At 42.3% G+C, this 19,564-nt stretch overlaps 1 protein-coding gene across 2 annotated transcripts in view; it reads right to left on the reverse strand.

The window, feature by feature from the left end:
• The window catches only part of IL1RAP (interleukin 1 receptor accessory protein), a 161,100-nt gene that overhangs the window by 109,723 nt on the left and 31,813 nt on the right, over positions 1–19,564 (reverse strand). The gene's annotated exons all lie outside the window — the stretch shown is intronic.

Genomic DNA, 19,564 nt, shown 5'->3' on the forward strand with positions numbered 1-19,564 from the left:
GATTTGATCTTCTTTGCATTCCCCTAGTCTATTCCCACTGGGAAATATTTTATGATCCCTTCTAGTAACGAATAGAAAGTCTAGAAATCCTGGATTCAGATATGCTCTTCAGCTCACTGCACTCTAAATTTGTATTAAGGGGGAAATATATAAACCTCAGGCCCTGCTGGCCCCACTCTCCTCTCCTCACTGAAGGAGACAACTGATGAGGTTGAGTTCAATTCCTGTGATCTGTGGGCTTCCTATTGATAACCAGCTGAACCCACCAACTAACAAAATCCATGCCCCTACATTTGTTTGTGTGGTCTTCAATGCACAAGGCCTGGAGATGTAACAAATCTATGAACTCTTTCTTTCCCTACAGCCATATATCTGGCCCCTGGCAAAACTTCTGCAGGGTTATAAAGAAACCGAGCGATTGCTGAGAAATTCTGTGCCCAAGACCTCTGCTTTCTATTTTGAACACAACAGCCATATTAAGGTGCTTAGTGAGGTCTTGGTAATTTGTCCATAGCCTACTTCTAGTAACTGACAGAAGTGGGATTTTTTGCCCATGTTTGTCTAACTAAGACTGTGATCTTATACTATAACACAGGTTTCATAACCACAGGGACCCATCAACCAAAAGAGGTACCTGATAGATAAAAACCAAAAAAAAAAGCCCATTACCGTCGAGTTGATTCCAACTCACAGCGACCCTATAGGACAGAGTAAAACTGCCCCATAGGGTTTCCAAGGAGCGCCTGGTGGATTCAAACTGCCAACCTTTTGGTTAGCAGCTGAACTCTTCACCACTATACCACCACAGCTCCACTTGATAAATAGGGTGACCATATGACTTATCACCTAAAATGGGATACATTTAAGAGTGGTTCATTGAAATAGGTTAAACTGCTGCTGTCCAGGCAAACCAGGGTGTGTAAATTTCCAACACCTAATGGCCTCCAGTCACTTCTGTTGACCCCAAATTCTCTGGTTCGTATCATGTTTCCCTCTTCAGCTTGGCTGTATACAAATCACAGGTGAGTTTATTATATATCAAACAAACTCTTTATCTCAATGACTAAGTATCTCTTCCTACCACCATTCCCTTCCAGTTTTTATACCATTGCCTTATCTCCATCAGTCTTTCATTTAGTCAATAAAACATATATTGAGCACTTGCTGTTTATAAGTCACTCTACTACAACCACAGGGAGCTCTAGTGAAAGAGACGCAGGGCCTCCTGGAAAGGCACTTATTTCCAGCAGAGGAGATAAACCCCAAGCAAACCATTTCAATATCATCAACTGTGTATAGAATACACACATGCAGAGGACTCCAAGATTTATCATTCTGAAGTTGAGTGCCAAGAGGAGTCTCACAGAGACTTAGCGCATACAAAAAATAACTGTGAGACAAAGTAAAAAGTGATAAAAATAGTTAGAGAGGAATAGATATGTTATTGAAGACCAGAGATTACTACTCCAGCCAAGGCAATCAAAGAAGACTAAACACAAGAAGTGGCTTTTGAACTCAGCAAGCACCAGCATGGATGTTAAGAATCGAGGCAGAAGGAAAATGAAATTCTTAGAGAATAATGCTCAAAGGTCGGGAAGTGTGGAGCTAAATAGGAAATAGTCTATAAATAATTCAGTTTGGTTGGAGCACAGGGTATTAGAAAAAGAACTACAAAAGATTTTTGTAGGAAAGTAGGTAATGGCATGATCAGACTATGGCAAGGGCTTGAATACCAGGCTGAGGATTTGGGGTTTGATTTAAAGACCGCAAGCAGGGAATCGGGAAGGTTTCTGAGCAGAAGAATGATATGATCATCAAGCTGTGCTTATGGAAATCATTCTGCCAGGCACGTATTGGATGGATTGCCACTAAACTCTCTCTCGAAATCATTTTGGCTCCTGAGTCAGTCATCACCATAATTGCTATCCTTCCAGTTTTGCGTCATTTACCAACTTGATCAGTATGCCACCTATGTCCTCATTCAAGTCATTAATAAAGGTAATTAGTAATTCTGCAGTAATCCTTGTCAGCTGAGAACAACTAGATACTGCATGGCAGATTCAGGGCACCACAATTTTGGCCCCCATTCCTCTGTGTTAAACCACTCTGGCCTCTCAAATTGCTGCTGGTTCTTAAAAACTAAAATAAAAATGCAAAAACCTCACACCTCTAGATTTCCCCAATTTGTCCGTTGATAGGCTGCTGAATTTATAAGATAACATTTAGAAGACGTTTAATTAGTGTGATGGAGGACCCTAATTGATATTCCCAGGAGTAACTGGATTTTGCTAAAGGCCACAAGATGCCAGGTTACCACGGTAAACCTGATCTATAGATAATCTGTGTCAAACACACATCCAGGGTCAGTCCTGTCCTGTGATGAAAGAGAATAAAGCAAACTGAAAAGAAAATATGATCGTGCAGGCTCATTTTGACAGGCTAGAGGTACCAAGGTTAGTAGGGAGGGAGGCGGTCAGTCGGTCTGAAACCTCAGATAATGCTGGTCCATTTTACATCTTCTTACACTCAGCCTTGGAACTTTATTATTGTAACTAGTAATCCACTTGTTTCTTGGGGGGATAGGGTGGGGAGGGAGCACAAGGTATTTTCAGAGGTGGAGAAATGGCAGAGACCAAAGGAACCTGTCCAATAAGGCATGGCTTCTCAGGGTCTGAATTACAACCTAGCTTTAGATCATGGTGAAGGAGTCTAACAGTCTGTGCCCTTGCTTCAGATGCCTGGACCCTACATAAAATAGATACCCATTTCACTTTTTCTGCCCTTATCCATTTCATTCACTATAGTGACCATTTTCACACTTACCCTCTTAGATACTGGTATTCTCTCATTGTTCAATGACATTGCACCCCAGCGTATCAACTTGGATACTGACATAGATTGAATTCTGTCCCCCCAAAATATGTGTCAGTTTGGCTAGGCCATGATTGCCAGTATTTTGTGGTTGTCCTCCATTTTGTGATTGATGTAATTTCCATATGTGTTCTAAATCCTGATCTCTGCCTGTGGTTAAAGAGGAAGATTGGGTTATGCTGAAGAAGATTAGGGTGGGATGTAACACCACTTCCCTGATCCAGGAGTTTCCCTGGGGTGTGGCCTGCAGCACTTTTTATCTTACAAGAGCTAAAAGGAGAGAGAAGTGAGCAGAGAGTTGTGGACCTCATGACACCAAGAAAGCAGTGCTGGGAGCAGAGCCTGTTCTTTGGATCTGAGGTTCCTGCACAGTAAAGCTCCTAGACCAAGGGAAGATCGATGACAAGGACCTTCCTCCAGAGCTCACAGAGAAAGAAAGCTTTCCTTTAGAGCTGGCACTCTGAATTTGGACTTCTAGCCTCCCAGACCATGAGAGAATAAATTTTTCTTTGTTAAAGCCATCCACTTGTGGTACTGCTATTATAGCAGCACTAGATAATCAAGACAGATGCCTATATAATCTGGGAAGGAGTTTCAGATATGTGTTCATTTCTACATAATCGACAATAACGTTTATGACCACTGTTAAGATGTGCCCCTGCATACGAATCTTTCTGTTGCTTACACTGTCTAATATGGACAAACCTTGGTATCTCCCTACTTCAGAGTAACCCTGATTACTGGATTCTTCTAGTGGGCCAATGGTTGACAGGTTGAAATTAGGTTTGCTGCCCCACGGAGGTATTAGTTCTGGATTACTATTCCCCAAGCTGCAGCCATTCCGCTGCCCAGCAGTGATTTATTAGGTGGTTGTTGTTGTGTGCCATCATGTCAATTCCAACTCATAGCGACCCTACAGGATAGAGTAGAACTGCTTCATAGAGTTTCCTGCAGATCACCAGGTCTTTTCTCTAGTGGAGTAGTTGGTGGGTTCGAATCACAGACCCTTCAGTTGGCAGCCAAGTGCTTAACTTATTGCGCCGCCAGGGCTCCTTTTTCTCAGGCTACAGGGCTGGGTTTCTCCCTTAGTTTCCTGACTCGATATGTTGTTGTTGTTAGGTGCTGTTGAATCGGTTCTGACTCATAGCGACCCTATGCACAACAGAACAAAACACTGCCCTGTCCTGAGCCATCCTCACAATTGTTGTTATGCTTGAGCTCATTGTTGCAACCACTTGTCAATCCATCTCGTTGAGGGTCTTCTTCTTTTCCCCTGACCCTGTACTCTGCCAAGCATGATGTCCCTCTCCAGGGACCAATCCCTCCTGATAACACGTCCAAAGTATGTAAGACACAGTCTCGCCAACCTTGCTTCTAAGGAGCATTCTGGTTGTACTTCTTCCAAGACAGATTTGTTCATTCTTTTGGCAATCCATGGTATATTCAATATTCTCTGCCAACACCACAATTCAAAGGCATCAATTCTTCTTCAGTCTTCCTTATTCATTGCCCAGCTTTCACATGCATATGATGCGATTGAAAATACCATGGCTTGGGTCAGGCACACCTTAGTCTTCAAGGTGACATCTTTGCTCTTCAGCACTTTCAAGAGGTCCTTTGCAGCAGATTCACCCAATGCAATGCGTCTTTTGATTTCTTGACTGCTGCTTCCATGGCTGTTGATTGTAGATTCAAGTAAAATGAAATCTTTGACAACTTCAGCTTTTTCTCCATTTATCATGATGTTGCTCATTGGTCCAGTTGTGAGGAAGGATTTTTGTTTTCTTTATGTTGAGGTGTAATCCATACTGAAGGCTGTGGTCTTTGATCTTCATTAGTAAGTGCTTCAAGTCCTCTTCACTTTCAGCAAGCAAGGTTGTGTCATCTGCATAACGCAGGTTGTTAATAAGTCTTCCTCCAATCCTGATGCCCCGTTCTTCTTCATATAGTCCAGCTTCTTGGATTATTTGTTCAGCACACAGATTGAATAGGTATGGTGAAAGAATACAACCCTGGTGCACACCTTTCCTGACTTTAAACCAATCAGTATCCCCTTTTTCTGTCTGAACAACTGCCTCTTGATCTATGTAAAGGTTCCTCGTGAGCACAACTAAGTGTTCTGGAATTCCCATTCTTCCCAATTTTATCCATAGTTTGTTATGATCCACACAGTAGAATGCCTTTGCATAGTCAATAAAACACAGGTAAACATCCTCCTGGTAGTCTCTGCTTTCAGCCAGGATCCATCTGACATCAGCAATGATATCCCTGGTTCCATGTCCTCTTCTGAAACCAGCCTGAATTTCTGGCAGTTCCAGGTCAATATACTGCTGCAGCCATTTTTGAATGATCTTCAGCAGAATTTTGCTTGCATGTGATATTCATGATATTGTTCTATAATTTCCCAATTTGGTTGGATCACCTCTCTTGGGAATAGGCGTAAATATGGATCTCTTCCAGTCAGCTGGCCAGGAAGCTGTCTTCCATATTTCTTGGCATAGACAAGTGAGCACCTCCAGCACTGCATCCATTTGTTGAAGCATCTCAATTGATATTCCATCAATTCCTGGAGTCTTGTTTTTCACCAACGCCTTCAGAGCAGTTTGGACTTCTTCCTTCAGTGCCATCAGTTCCTGATCATCTGCCACCTCTTGAAATGGTTGAACATCGACTAATTCTTTTTGGTATAATGACTGTGTATTCCTTCCATCTTCTTTTGATGCTTCCTGCATTGTTTAATATTTACCCCATAGAATCCTTCACTATTGCAACTCGAGGCTTCAATTTTTTCTTCAGTTCTTTCAGCTTGAGAAATGCCGAGCATGTTCTTCCCTTTTGGTTTTCCATCTCCAGCTCTTTGCACATGTCATTATAATACTTTACTTTGTCTTCTTGAGCCACGTTTTGAAATCTTCTGTTCAGTTCTTTTACTTCATCAATTCTTCCTTTTGCTTTAGCTGCTCGACGCTCAAGAGCAAGTTTCAGAGTCTCCTCTGACATCCATCTTGGTCTTTTCTTTCCTTCCTGTCTTTTCAATGACCTCTTGCTTTCTTCATGGATGATGTCCTTGATTGTCATTCCACAACTCAGTTGGTCTTTGGTCACTAGTGTTGAATGGGTCAAATCTATTCTTCAGATGGTCTCTAAATTCAGGTGAGATATACTCGAGGTCATATTTTGGCTCTCATGGACTTGCTCTGATTTTCTTCAGTTTCAGCTTGAACTTGCATATGAGCAATTGATGGTCTGTTCCACAGTCGGCCCCTGGCCTTGTTCTGACTGATTATATTGAGCTTTTCCATCGTCTCTTTCCACAGATGTAGTCAATTTGATTTCTATGTTCCATCTGGTGAGGTCCATGTGTATAGTCGCCGTTTATGTTGGTGAAAGAAGGTATTTGTAATGAAGAAGTTGTTGGTCTTGCAAAACTCTATCATTCTATCTCCGGCATTGTTTCTATCACTAAGGCCATATTTTCCAACTACTGATCCTTCTTCAACATACAGTTTCCATACTCAGATTACAGTCACTCCTTGAAGCGCACCCATTTGGGCTGAGGCTTGTCAACTCTCTTTTTCAGAAGCCTACATTTTGGCATTCCAGTTAGGATGCCCTGTCCCAGGTGGGATGAACTTCCTATACCCATGAGGTTGCTATGACCTTGCCGTTTGCTAGGACCTGCTCACTGATGAAAACAATCCTGATTTTCTAATACATGACATTATTTTTCTGTTACCTGTTGTACGATTCCATTTAAATGACATTATCGAAAAGACAAAACTTAGAGTGACAGGGAACAGATCAAGAGGCCCGGGATAGTGAGAATGTATGCCTGCGAAAATAAAAAATAAAAAAAGGAGCACAAAGGAGTTTTATGGAAGGATGGAACTGTTCCATGTCCTGATTGTGGTGGCGGCCACATAATTCTATATATGTGTTAAAAATCCATAGACCTGTGAAAAAAAAAAAAAAGGTCAATTTTATTATATGTTAATTAAAAACTATATTTTTTAAAGTGGCATGATTTTTCCTTTTAAAAGCTCAGCCAATGATTTGTGAACCCTTTTAGGCAGTTTAAATAAATGAAAAATGTTTTAACCTAAATATGGTTTCTATTTTTGACATTTACTTTGAAAATAACACAGTCCTGTCTTTAAGTACTGAATGTTCCAGAAAAGCACAGCAGTAGAGGCACCTAAAGAGATCAATGAATTGTCCCAACTTTCAGTTTATCAGGCCAGTACTGCTAATCTCTGCGGACGCTACAGAGAGTCAGAGTTCACACCAGAAAAAGTTAGCACACTCCTCTTACGTACTGCCTTCCTTCCCCCTTCAAAGCGCTTAGATATATATAACATAATACACCACCTGCCATGTTTAGAAGTTTGGAATAGAATGTGAGCAGATTGATTTCATTTTGTTCTTTCATATTTTTAATAGCAACATGCTCTAGTGAGGGAAGAAATACCATCATGAAGCCATGTCTCTCACAAGGGAGAACTAGAACTGGGTTTTCACTGAGAGAAAGGTTAAAGAACACTTTTAAAAGAGCAGTGAACTTGGAGTTCCAAGTTTGAGTATGTGACCTTGGACAGCCAGAGAGAAGAAGAAAGAAACATTTGTAGTGACCTCTTAGGTAGAGCTGTAACCTGGTCACTATCTTGAGGACTAATTTAAGACTGACATCCTAAGGGTAGAGTCCTTGGGCGGTGCAAACAGTTAACACGATCGATCGGCTGTTAACTGAAAGATTAGAGGTTTGAGTCCATCCAGGGGCACCTGGGAAGAAACACCTGGTGATCTACTTCTGAAAAATCAGCCACCGAAAAACCCTATGGAGCACAGCTTTACTCTGACACACATGGGAATCAGCTGGGCAGGAACTGGTTTTAACTGGTGCCAGGGCTTCACAGACCCTGCTTCATGAGGGCAGAAAGAATGCTCATTTGCATCCTTTCCCTAATGTGAGGGCAATTTGATGATTAAATATTCCGCATTTAGGAAGACACCAAGACTGGAGTTTTGAACAGGGATGTCGGAAACCCTGGTGGCGTAGTGGTTAAGTGCTATAGCTGCTAACCGAAGGGTCGGCAGTTCGAATCCGCCAGGCGCTCCTTGGAAACTCTATGGGGCTTATAGGGTCGCTACGAGTCGGAATCGACTTGACGGCACTGGGTTTGGTTTTGGTATAGAGCAAATACCTACCTCAGCAGTTTGTTGACAGAGTATTCTTGATAATTCCTGTATGGTACTAAGCATTGTTCAGACCCATAAATAGCTGTGAGCAGATGCTGGTTTATTAGCACTTATTAGATGAAATAACACACGTGAAACACTCCAGAAACTGGAGCAGAGGACAGATGTGAGGTACCATTAATATTATTCACAAAGGAGCCCTCACATTAATTGGGTCAAGTTGACCACGGCCAGTTACACAACACTCCTCTGCACTTTGCGTGTACTAGGTCCAATTTTAGTCTTCTGTTTCTAAAATGCTTCAGAGGAATTATAAATCTAGTATCTGTAATTTACGGAAAAGCCAAGAAGATGATATAAGCTCTACCATGAAACTTGAACTTGGAGAAATCCATGAGATTTCCCTTCTCTCGGCTCGAATTTCTCATTTTAAAAATGGTGGTAAAAATCCAGCTCCAGCTACCTGATAGAGTTGTTGTAGGGGACCAAATGATATGATACGTAGAGAGATACTTTATAAAACACTATATATACTGGGTGGTGCAAAGGGTTAATGTGCTTGGTTGATAAGCTAAGGGCTAGAGGTTCAAGTACATCCAGAGGGGACAAGAAGAAAAGCCTGGCAATCTATTCCTGAAAAAAATCAGCCATTAACAACCCTATAGAGCACAGTTCTGCTCTGACACCCATGGGGTTGCCATGAATTGGAATTGGCTTGACAGGAACTGGAAAAAAATACATAAAGGGTTATGACTATTGGTTTTTATTAAGAAATAAGCTGGAAGTTTTATTTGTTTTGTTTGAGTCAGGTTTGGTTTGTTTCGTTTAACTTTTGAAAGAAGCTGGAAGGACACAGATCTTCAAGTCAAAAAGGAAACTTTTTTTTTTTAGTTGCTTAATCCAAGCCGATCTTAGTCACCTACTGCTGCTGTAACAGAACTACCGCAAGTGGATGGCTTTAACAAAGATAAATTTATTCTCTCACAGCCTAGTAGGCTAGAAGTCCGAATTCAGGGCGTCAGCTCCAGGGTAAGGCTTTCTCTCTCTGTCAGCTCTGGAAGAAGGCCCTTGTCATCAGTCTTCCCTTGGTCTGGAAGCACCTCAGCGCAGGAACCTCAGGTCCAAAGGGCGCGCTCTGCTCCTGGTGCTGCTTTCTTGGTGGTATGAAAGCAGCCCTGTCTCTCTGCTCACTTCTCTCTTTTATATATCAAAAGAGATTGGCTTAAGACATTGTCTAATCTTGTAGAGCTCATCAATATAACTTCCCCTAATCCATCTCATTACATCATAGTGATATAGGATTTACAACATATAGGGAAATCACATCAGATGATAAAATGGTAGACAATCATACAATACTGGGGATCATGACCTAGCCAAGCTGACAGATATTTCGGGGGACACAATTCAATCCATGACAAAGGCCAAAAAGGGAATCACTTTGGGGTACTGACAGGGACGGTAAGCATGAGGTTTCTGGGGTACTAGGAGTGTTCTATTTCTTGCTTTGGGAGTTACATGACTACATATTTATAAAAATTCGTCAAGTTGTGCACTTCATATTTTATAGCGCCTTACTGTTAATGTGGGAGGCGGGAAAAGGAACATTTATGATACGTGTGTTTAACATTCCTTTGAATTCATTCAGCAAATATTTCTCAAGCTCTGGACATAGTACGGAGGAGGAAGTAAGGAAACTGCCCCTGCGCTCATGGGCTTGCATCCTGCGGCATACCAATACCCAGCGCCCAGAGAACAGGGCAGCGCAGAGGCATTTCAAAGGATGTGAAAGGGAGCAACTCACTGGAGAAGCCTGATGTCATTTGTAGTTTGAGCAGAGAATTCCGTGAAATTAAAACCACCACTGACATAAAAATCGTATCACCTTGTGGACTAAGATTTAGTCACCTCCAGGTTAGGAAATGAATTACATTTCCCAGCACAGAAAAGCTTCTTAGCCAGCTGAAGTTTTTTCCCCTTAAATTTTATATAAAGACCTTGCCACTAATAACTTTTGTAATTCAAAGGCACAGTCCAAGGATCACGATCCTGTCTGTTAAGACTCCCAAGAGAAAGACACCATCTACCGACTGCTAGAAAGGTCACAAAGAACAAAACTGTGGCCAAGTTTTCATGGATTTCTACATAAAGACTGCACGCTCTAGCTTTTGAGTCCATAGTGTTGGATTCCATTCAAATCAAGAAGGATCTACTGGGCGCCTATTTCATACACTTTAATAGAAACCGCGGAGTATACAGAAATATACACGCTGCTCTTATAATCGTGGATCTCACAGTTTAGGAGCAAAGTCAGACTTATATACACAAAACAAAAGGACAGAAAAAAAGTAGAGAAAAGAACAAGAAAGTAAACGGCCAAGTACAATACAATCATACCAGACATTCATGATGAAAACCACCATCTCCCATAGTGGCCATCCTACAAAAAAGATCATGTGGCCAAAAGAGTTTGAAAAGCTACAGGCTACATACCTCCTTCTTGGAGATTCACAACTTGCCCTGGCATTTTAAAGGCATAAGGTAATCTGCCAAGTAGATATTGTGGTCAGCTTGTTTAAATACAGCATTAACAAAAACTATTTGATCGGTCAATTCTGACTCATAGTGACCCCGTAGGATGGAATAGAACTGCCCCACAGGGTTTCCAAGCCGAAGCTGGTGGATTAGAACTGCCAACCTTTTGATTAGCAGCCAAGGTCTTAAGCACTGTGCCACCAGGGTTCCCTTCTATGGGTGCCCTTTTTATCAAGAAAAAAAAAAAATCTAAACCAGATGGCCATCGAGTAGATTCCAACTCACGGTGACCTCACGTGTCTCAGAGTAGAACTGGGTTTTCAACGGCTGTGGTCCTTCACAAGTAGATTGCCAGGACTTTCTTCTGAGGTGCCTCTGGGTGGATTTAAAAAGTCAGTCTTTCAGTTAGTGGCCAAGTACTTAACCGTCTGCTCCACCAGGGCTCCTTCTTCTAAAAAAAACTTTGAGCAGGAATCTGTATCTGTCTTGGAGTCCTGAGAAATTTCTCCCTTGATCTGTTGGTATTTAAGCTTTAGTCTTATGACTCCTCTCACTCTTTTAAACTGGGACTCCAAGTCTGTTTCCATGGTATCTAGTTCAATGTCCTTACAAAATAAAAAAGCACTTGTTGCTATCAAGTTGATTCTGGCTCATCGAAACCCCATGTATGTAAGAGTAGAACTGAGCTCCATAGGATTTTCAATGGCTGTTTTTCTTTTTTTTTTTTTTGGAGGTAGATTGGCAGGCCTTTCTTCTGAGGCACCTGAGTGGACTCAAACCTCCAACTTTTCAGTTAGCATCCAAGTATGTTAACTGTTTGAACCACCCAAGGACTTCCATTATGAAATAAACGCATAAATATAGGGCCAAACCAAAAAAAAACAAACTCACTGCCATCGAGTCGATTCCGACTCATAGCGACCCTATAGGACAGAGTAGAACTGCCCAATAGTTTCCAAGGATCGCCTGGCGGATTCAAACTGCCGACCTCGTGTTTAGCAGCTGCAGCACTTAACCACTACGCCACCAGGGCTTCCAAATACAGGGCAGGAGGTAGGTAATGGGAAGAATATCTCCCTAGGACTCAGTCATCCTGTTTTAGTTTCACATTGGTCACTTTTTAACTGTGTGACCTTGAATAATTTACTCAGTTTCTCTGAACTTCCACATCATTATTGGTAAAATAGGAGGAATAAACATTTATCTCCTAGGACAGCACAAACGGTTAAGGACTCAGCTACTCATCAAAAGATTGATGGTTTGGATCCACCTGGAAGTGCCTTGGAAGAAAGGCCTGGTGACCTACTTCTAAAAGATCACAGCCATTGAAAACCCTATGGAGCACAGTTCTACTCTGACACACATGAGGTCTCCATGAGTTGGAATTGATTCAATGGCAATTGTTTTGTTGTTGTTTTTATTGGTGGCTGTGTTGTTTGCTTATCTGTTTAGGATGCGGTAAGGACCATATTAGAGAATATTTAGGAAAATGCTTCATAAATGTTAAAGTGTAACACAAATAGGAGGTGTTGTTGCTCTTATTTTATACACATTATTCACATACCCACTGCTTTTTTAGCAAGCCTAAAGGCCACCTAGAAAATGCAGTCTCCTCAAAGCAGAAGCGGATTAACCAGTAAGCAAGGAACACACGCACTTATTAAGCCAGTGTGATGGTTAAGATTGTGTGTCCACTTGGCTGGGCCATAATTCTCAGTGGTTTGGCAGTTATGATGCAGCTTGGCAGTTATGATGTAATCACCTTCTGATGAATATGATATAAAGTAATCATCTCCATGATGAGATGTGCTCTGAGTAGCCAACCAGCTGAGCGTTTCCTTGGGGGTGTGGCCTGCATCTAATATATACGGACTTTTTGGCAAAGCTCACTGGCTTTTGCTCTGCTCTGAATCTTGCATTCAGCTTGTCATTATCTGACCTCTGGTTCTCGGGACTTGAGCCAGCAGTCTGCCTTCTGACCTGCCAATCTTGGGTTCATCAACCCCTGCAGCTACATAAATCAGGAGAAGCCTCCAGCCTGACACCCGACCGATGGACCTGGGATTTACCAGTTTTTTTTTTATAACTGGAAGAGCCATTTCCTTGATATGAATCTCTCTCTCTATGTATATACACATACATATGTGTGTATATATACACATACGTACGTGTATACACACACACAGACAATTCACTGGTTTTGCTTCTCTAGAGAACCCAGCCTAAGACAGGAAGGTATGCACGGGCTTACTTGTGCTTGACGTGGTGAAAAACAGGTAAAATTGTGCACTACAGATTAGTAAGTAAGCACAAGTATGGTATGTGGTGAAAACCACACCTGCCTCTAAGTGTCACTGTAAACATGCCACCATGAGCTCCGTGACTCTCAGACAGGTCTTTCTGAAGCTTAAATTCAGAAACCAGACTTGTATGGAGCTAAGCCATCCTTGGTCTCAAAACACAGGCAGCTGTCCTTTCACAGAGCATTTCCCTGTAGCAACCCCCACCCCCAATTCTGTCAGTGACCTCATTGTCTTGCTAGGAATCAACCATCAGAGCAGAGCAGAGCCTGCCCTCTCAGTCAGGGGCCCCTCCACGTCAGCCCGGCCTTCCTTACTCACACAGGCCCACCTGGAACATCCAGGAGCTCATCAGTCTCAATTACACAGAGAAACAACCCTGACTGACACGTCTTGGGTCCCAGGCAATGACTCTTAAATAGCTGTGTGACTTTGGCCCTGCATGTTCTTGTCCTTGTACCTCAGTTTCAACAACTAGTTTTATCAAGAAGAGTTAAGATCAAGAGTTAAATTACCAGATTCGCTGAAGACATTCCATGCACCAGGCCAACAATGTACCAAAAGGGAGAAGGTAAGACAGGGAAAAGAGGGCCCCCCTCCCCAAATCTGCAAACAAAGTAACAAGAAATGGGCCAGGGGGCAGAAACAAGGCCATTCCCCAGAACAATGGGGCAAGGTATCAGAAAATAGCCCGCAAACTTCTTTAAAGTTGCCTTTCAGAAGCGGCTAGAGAAAACCAGCCCCAGGGACATGCACAGAACATCCACCTGTGACCACTGTGTGACCTTCCACCAGGGGCAGTGAGGGGCTGCAGTAGCAGCCAAGAGTCTGCGCAGCCGTGACACCCCATAATAAGTCCTGCTATGAATCCCAGAGGCCTCCGGGACAGGAGCCATCTTGGAAAGCTGCTGCACATGCACCTTAGTTAACATATCCCCGCTTGTTTCTATGAATTATCATGAATCTTTTCCCACCCAAGAACTTTTAAAAACCGAGCCCCATGGTTTGTTCTGTGAGACAGGGACACGCGTTGCTCTAGGCCCTCCTCATCTCCACTTGCAAGCCTCTTCAATAAAGCTTTGCTCATGTGGAAAACTCTACGTGCCTTACCTGCTCATTCTCGACTAGTGAGAGGCAAGAACCTTATTCCAGTAACAAAGGCACAGGGGCTGTATTTAGTATAGCCTCTACTGGAGAACACGACCTATTGGGCATCCTTCCCCATTTCCCTTCTCCAGTTTTGTCCCTGCAACACAAAATAATATTCCAAGGCTTCCTGGGAATCCAGGTAAGGCAAAACTAGTGAGCCTGAGAGCTTGAATTCAAAGAAAGTATCATCTCTCCGGGTCTACAGCGTTAAAGAAAATCCCCTTATGAACTAACACTAAGGAAGCCTGTGTGAGTTTCTGTCCCTGTTGAGGAAATTCTATGGCTCCTTTCACTGGTTTTTGGACACCAGGATCATCCTGACAGATGGCCATGTGTATCTACCATTCCCATAGTCTGGGCTGTGACCTCAGTCCCACAGATCACTCTGGATGGAGGGGAGGGGCAGGAGACGAGGGTGGGCTGGCCACAGTTCTTTTCATAAGCATTTGACATTTGGTAACTTTATTGCAAATAAAGTAAGATTGAGCAGGCCCCCTTTCGTCAAAATGAGAATGAGCCAAAATTTTATAGTGCTATTATCTACTGATCCGTAAACCTCTAAAAACTCAAGTGACCCTAATTTCAACAAGTATACCTTATCTTCACCATACGGCTACTTAAAAAAAAAAAAGTTCCCTTTACAGAGAAGTGCTCAAGCAGTGTTTAATATAAGGTTTTCAAATGCTTTGACAAGCAAATTAAGCAGAAGGGCAGAACATATACTAAAAAGTTATTGACACAGTACAAGGAAGGCATTTTGTAGGCACACCAGAAGTTCTTCAGGGATATTTTTTTCTAATGCAAAGCTGATAAACAGTAACTAAGTACCTACGATGTGCTAAATGCTAGGGGTGAAACAGATTTTAACATGCCCCAGGCCTCTGGGAACTCACAGCCTAGAGAGGATCTCCAACATTCCTATTGCTAATCATAACCTTGGAGTAAAAAAGCCTATTCTCTGAATTCCATTTCCTGGCTCTGCCTCTTACCAGCTGTGGAACACTGGGCAAGTTACATGTCTCTCTGTGCCTTAGTTTTCTCATCTCTAAAATGGGCATAATTAATATTACCTGCTTCATGTTTGTTGCAAGGATTATATGCATAAAAACAAACAAACCCATTGCTGTTGAGTCGATTCCAACTCATACTGACCCTACAGGACAGAGTAGAACTGTCCCATAGAGTTTCCAAGGAGCGCCTGGTGCATTCGAACTGCAGACCTATATGCATTAATATACATGCAAAATGCCTGAAAGAGTGCTTGTGATTATTATTTTTTTGAAGCATACAAAGAAATTTTACCTGGGTTTTCTCATGCTGTTAAGTACACTAATCAGTTCACACGCAGTTAGGAAGGGATTTTTGCATTTTACTTGGGGGTGGAGGGTGTGCATGACCAGGGTGGTCAGGGGTGGTGAGTGGGGGGCAGAGGGGACCTCCTCGAAGGAGGCAGCATTACAGCTGGGCTTTGAAGACAGGCAAACCCTCCGGAAGCAGCCCTGTATCAGGAAGAAAGGCATTCAGGGTAAAATTAAAACAAAACAGAATGCCTTTTCACCAGCGGGCACAGAAGAGGATGGAAAACTTGTTCAAAATGACTAATTAGATGGGTATTATCTTGCAGGGATGAAGTCTCTAAAACCATGAGCTAGGAACAGTGATTAGGAACAGGAATTTTATTCTACGCATCATTTCAAGGGCATATACTCCTTGCAGCTGCTAATCACATCTACGCATGGTTACCACCTTCTGTGCTCGGTAGCGGTCCTAGCGATTATAGGGGTTCATAGAACATTACCTCAGCAATGCGGCCATACAAAGTACATCCCATTCTGACCACATTGCCAGTTCAAGATTGGAAGCCTTGCACATTAGCACACACACACAAAAAATATTTTTAAAGCCCTTGGCCATTTATATATATATGTCTTCTCTCACATATATACATTTAAAGCTCTAAAGCCTCCCAGAAGGTCGATATTGAAAAGCAATCCCATTTTAAAGAAGAAGTACATTGATTTACCCAGAGTTCCACACATAATAAATGGCGAAACCACGGACACCAAATTTCACGGTCTTCCCACTACATCCTAACTCTCTGTTCTTATTGTCATTATGTTAAAACTTTGTGTTTGAGACCAGGGGCCCTGGAAGCACCCATTTTCTGCTGGAGTCTCTCTATCTCCTACTTAGCAAACAGTCTCAGCACTGGTCATGTCCAGGAGAAAACTCCACGTTGCTTCCCGCCATTGATCCGTAGCTGTCTCCGACAAAAGAACCTGGGAATATTAAATAAGAAGTCAATGAAAGATGCTGGTAAGTGGTTCTGTAATTGTCCAGGGGCGGCTAAAACCTTGGTGGAATAATAATCATATCAATATGCTGGCCATAGGAATGATCCTGCAGTGAATTACAACAGACCACTTTACCTCAAAGCCTACGGTAGCAAATCTACATAATTCATCTCACTCCGCGTTAACCCCACAGGGTCAGCAGCATCCACATTCTGCAGCAGAAATTACTGTCTTAGTATTTCCGTCCCCTTTTCTTCTGATTCAGGAAAATAATATCAGAGGTGGTAGCTCTGTTGACACAGATAGGGTTTTAGAGGACCTCCAAGTTATAAAATGTCCTCACATAAACCCTAGTAGACAGACAAGAGGATGAATTCAATACAGAGTCTTAACACAGCTACCAAATGCAAGGCTGTAGATATTTTGTTTGTTTGTCTTATTCTTGTATTAAATTGGACTGTCTGATGGTCACATGCTGATCCATTTTATCCACCGTGGCCTTCTACAGAATGGCTTGGAGAATCATTTTGGTGTTTTGCCCTTATTTTACAGAAACATGAGGCTATTAACATTTGGAGTCCCTGGGTGGTACCAACGGTTAAGCTCTCGACTATCAGCCGAAAGGTTGGCTGTTTAAAACCACTCAGAGGCAGTTCGGAAGACAGGCCTGGCGATCTGTTTCTGAAAGGGCACAGCCTTGAAAACCCTAAGGAGTAATTCTACTCTGCACACGTGGGGTCGCCAAGAGTCAGAATTAATTTGAAGCAACTAACAACAACATTAGGTGAAATATTAGGTGAAAAAGTTACCTATCCTACAGCATTCTCGTGGTCTTTAAAATGTTAATACACACTTTAAAACTAAATTATGAATCATTTACAGTTTTTCTCAATTGACTTTAGGAATTCCTGTTTAGTAATACCTCTAAGCCTTAGGATCCTTGGCACAGCTTAGCAGTGCTAACTAAGGTTCTTACAGAAAACAAACAACAAAAAAAATGGGGGGTTTCATGCCCCAGCAATAGACTAAGCTCTGAGAAATCCGCATGAATTCCCTCCTGGGGCATATTACTCCTCGTTGAGGTGGTTTCATAGTAAGGATCATGAATTCCTAATTGGGTTAAAAAAAGGGGGGGGATTCAAATCAATTTTCTAATTTTCTAAGCCATACCACAGCAAGTTGATGGAGGAAACAATGGCCTAATGATCAGCTAAAATGACAAGTAAGACCTGCTGGTGGATTTAAGTAGGGTGATGCTATGCTTCGCCAGTACAGCTAATTAGAGTTGATTACAATTTCACTTCTTCCAGCATTTTGGATACTTAAACACTACTGCCAAATCAGAACATAAAACATCAAAGAAAAAGAGTCAGAAAACAGAAGGGCACCCTTACCTCCCCAATTATTAAAGGAGTCCAGGCACACGAGGAGGCAAGGCAAATACTCTTTCATTAAGGTCACCTACCAAAAAAACCAAACCCGTTGCCATCGAGTCAATTCTGACTCATAGCGATCCTATAGGACAGCGCAGAACTGCCCCATAGAGTTTCCAAGGAGCGCCTGGTGGATTCAAACTGCCAACATCTTAATTAGCAGCTGTAGTTGTTAACCACTATGCCACCAGGGTTTCCAAGATCACCTACGTGACCTTAATATACGCTAGCAAATTTTTCAATGCTATTACTTTTAATTGCCCTGCCCTTCTCTGAAAAAAAGAGGAAGATGAGAGAGATGCAAGTATTCATTAGGTTGACCTAAAAACCAGTGGTTTTTGCACGTAAATATTCTATCTGCCAAGGCATGAAAAGCAGACCAGAATATTGTTCTCCAAAACCAAAGGAAGAGATTTGGACCACATCACAAACAAGGAGACTGGAAAAGTCATAAGTTTTGAGTGTCAGGGGGACACCTGTACAGGCTGACTGATTACAAACACAAAATCAGTCTGCCCACACAGCACATGGGAAGGCTGTTTCCCTGATGACCTTCATATGGCATTTTGGATCCAACAAGGTCTGGCTGCAAACTTCTCTTTGCAACCCTTTCTTGCACCATTCGGTCTCATACAACCAGACTCCAGCCACAGGTCCACATACCAAACCAACAAACCAAACCCGTTGCCGTCGAGCCGATTCCAACTCATAGTGACCCTATACAGATGGTGCTATGAATCACCTCCGTGCCTTCTTTTCACTTTAATCAGCCCTTCTGCCTGGAATGTCCATCACTCCCCGCTCCACCTGTACAAATACTGCCTGTCCTTCAAGACTTATTTTCCAAAACCATTCCCATCATGAAACCTCCCTGCTTTCTTCAGCCAGATGGAATGTCTCCCTTCTCTCTACGACTCTGGCTAGACTTCCCTTACAGTCCCAGTAATTCTTTACCTCATACTACAAGTAAATGTGTATGTCGTCTTCCTTGAAACCCACGAGAGCAGGTTCCACCTTTGACTAGCTTTTGTCTCCCAGGGCCTAGCACAAGACCTTGGAGCCCCAAAGACCTCCAGACTATTGGCAAAACAATTGTGGGCTCCTGAATAGAGTGATTCTACAGGTTGTTTCTCAGTCCAGGAAAATACTATAACTTTTTCATCTTATTTCCACATGTCTAGTCTCTCAACACTCATTTCTTTCTCCAGGTCATTCTTAGTGAGGTGTTTCTAAAATCTGTCAAACAATTTACATCCAACAGAACACCCTGGCACTGAGGTCTGTGTTTGTCTGTGTAAGACCTGGTGATGCCTTATAATAAATATGCTTGCATTTATCATGCACACAATGACATTCATTGAATAAGAGAGTCCCTCAGTGAGTTCCAGCCCAGGTGTCCAGACGGGGAACTCCTAGGATTAGATCTTAAATATCATTTAATTTGGATTCACTGTGTCTGATTCAACATTACAAAAGCTCATTTCTCAGCCATGGTGAAATTCCTTTAGTCTGCTTTTGCCAAACAAGATGAAAATTTCCTTCTTCCTAACTGTATGTTCCAGTGATGACTGTGTTTCTAACTCTATTTCTAACCCTCTGGAAGCTTTGAGGAAGCAGCTAGATTTAGAAAAGGAGAACTAACGGGGAGATGTAACAGAAATTCCTTGGCTCCCTTTAGGTCAATGCCCAAACCTGAACTCCAGAGTTTTTAAGCCTGAAGCATAATTTGGGTCACAAGAGAAGGGTGCAATTGGAAATCAGAAGAAAGTAGAGGGTAGGGAGGTTA

Source organism: Elephas maximus, chromosome 1 (genome assembly GCF_024166365.1).
Source record: "Elephas maximus indicus isolate mEleMax1 chromosome 1, mEleMax1 primary haplotype, whole genome shotgun sequence".
Taxonomy (NCBI): Eukaryota; Metazoa; Chordata; class Mammalia; order Proboscidea; family Elephantidae; genus Elephas; species Elephas maximus.